We start from the raw sequence: 2,500 nt of genomic DNA, 5'->3' as shown, positions 1-2,500 counted from the left end.
TTGGAGCCATTTTGTAGACAACACCGTATCACACGAAACCTGCTGTGTTGAGCCTTGCCACTTTTAATGACAATTTCTTTACACAAATCTTTTCTTTGGTTGTTGGGCTTACTTCAGCAAGTGGGAATTCCCGTATCACGACCTATGGCAAAAGTCTCGTAAAAGGGAATTAAAATATTTTTTGCCAAGGAAATGTAAATAATCTGGAGCACTCGTAAAGTAAAGCCTTGCGTCTTGGCTTAATCTGTTCGCTTCAAGATTCAAAATCAGCCCTATTTCTTCTCCAGAACAATTCCCGACTCTACTTCGACAATGTGGTTCAAAATTTCAAGGTTGGGAAGCTTTATAGCGAATTGAGATGTTCTTCACCAGTGGGCTGCCATTTTTCGACTCCATCTTGTTAGCTGATTTATCGTTGTCCTCGCTTCAAACGCCAGTTTACCCATATTTTTGAATGTAAACTCACATTTCAATTTGAATCCGACTTACTTTATTATCAAACAGCACTCCATTCTGAGTTGAAGTCTCTTAAATAAGGAAAAACAACGCCAGGAAGGCAAAACTATCCTCTGCTCTTTGCAAGTTCTGCAATTCATCGCCACACTTTTGACTCGCCATCTTCGCCTCATTTGTGATCCGTCGCCGTATTTCCCGTTGTATTGAACCAGTATCAGTCATAAAGATAAGGTAATGCCCAAGTCTTTCAAATGACTCATCATCTTTGCATTCATTGTGTTCCGTCCTTTTGGAAACATGTGATGAATATTAACGATGCCAGCACTACATCCGCCATTTCTCATGTTCCCGCGTTTCGAATGAATTTGACTGAAATTCAAGGGATTTTTGGGGTGATGAGGCGCATGCGCAACATTATCTCCTTTGTTTGCGCAGACATTTTTCGCCAGTGAAGTACTCGTAGTCGTCTTCGTCCTCTAATCTGAGGGTCCTTAATAATTATGATAAGGAAGACTTCAAGATTACATGGTAAAAGATAAGGCAATTTGAGGTGAAGGTTTACTTCATTGTAACTCTTCAAATACAGTCAAAGCTGTCCCTGCGACCACTCTCGTAGATCAGCTTTACTTACGCCCACCAATGTAAAACCCCTTTTTAAATGTCAATTAAACTCTCCAATTGAAAGCTCTCGTTTATAAGCGACCGTTCCCGTCAGCCACCCCGACCACTTTTAGTATTACCCAACTGTTTTTAAAGAGGGAACTACGTAAACGTCTCTCTCTAGTGAGGCCAGATCTCACCGCTCATGTCTCCTGTCCGCAAGGGAAGATGAAGATGCACCATGACACGCACGCCAAGTTCAGACAAATCGCTGTCGGTGAACCAGTCCTTGCGCGTGACCATGTATCAGGACACGGGACAAAGATGACAACCTGGAACTGAGTAGAAGAGCACCCTGCATCACACTTACAGGATTACAGGGTTCGCTTTGGATGATGGGGCGAGTTTGGCGCCGGCATGTGGATAATGTACTGCAGAATAGCCCCGGCACTAAGCCAACCGAATCAGGTGCCCAATCCTTTGAGACAGCAACCCATCCGACCCAGATCCTCAACCACTTACCCCAACTGAAGTCAATTCATATCAACCGGATAAATCAGCTCTACGGGAGGTAATTCTTGCCTCGACTGATCCTGTGCCCGTTGGACATCCCGTACTCCAAAACGACTGAGGACCAGGACCACTCAAAACACACTTGAGGAGATGTGAATTTGAACTTGAATCTGATTAAGTTTCGTTGAAATTTGGCCGAGATATGAATTTTAGCACCTGTCGTTGCCATTGACTTTGCATAGTTGACTCCGGACATCAGGAGACCGCACACGGGGTATGCCTGACCAAATGAAAATAGCGCTAACCTAATCCAGTTTGAAAGCCACAGTTACTGTAATAGTTGTCCTCAAATGTAAATGCGACGAACTTGTAGGTAAATATACCACTTCTTGCAATATGGAAGGTGTAAATTTGCCTTCTTAACATGACTTTGGTTCTAGCAAGGAGTAAATCCTTGCTGAGGGATCCCAGTGCTATGAGAAGATGCCCCGGGGATAACTTGGCAAGGTATCAGACCGGAAATGGCAAGAAATACACCTGCATTAAATTAGACTAGATGAATTTTTGCTCATTATCAGGTATGCAGTAGATATTTTGGTCGGTTCGCTCCTGCAGATCCTTCAATAACTGAACTTTATGCAAGGTTCACATAATTTCTTCAAATTTACTTGTATGGGAGGCAAGGTCGTTCAAACTTTCTTTTTCTAGAGCTCAACGACTTTTGAGTCAAAGGTATAGAATTTTCATTAAGTTGGCTGGGAAGTAATCATATGAAACCATGATTTCTCAAGGGTTAACCGTCACTTAAGTCTCTCGTTTCATAATCTGAACCTTCAGGCTGAAACTGGCTCATTCACACTAAATAAAACACACGTACTGTACTTCTCAACAATAGCTTTTGAATATTAATGAAAAGTTATTGAAATGTTGA

This window comes from Montipora foliosa, chromosome 11 (genome assembly GCF_036669935.1).
Source record: "Montipora foliosa isolate CH-2021 chromosome 11, ASM3666993v2, whole genome shotgun sequence".
In the NCBI taxonomy this organism is placed as follows: domain Eukaryota; kingdom Metazoa; phylum Cnidaria; class Anthozoa; order Scleractinia; family Acroporidae; genus Montipora; species Montipora foliosa.
This window is presented reverse-complemented; position numbering follows the sequence as displayed.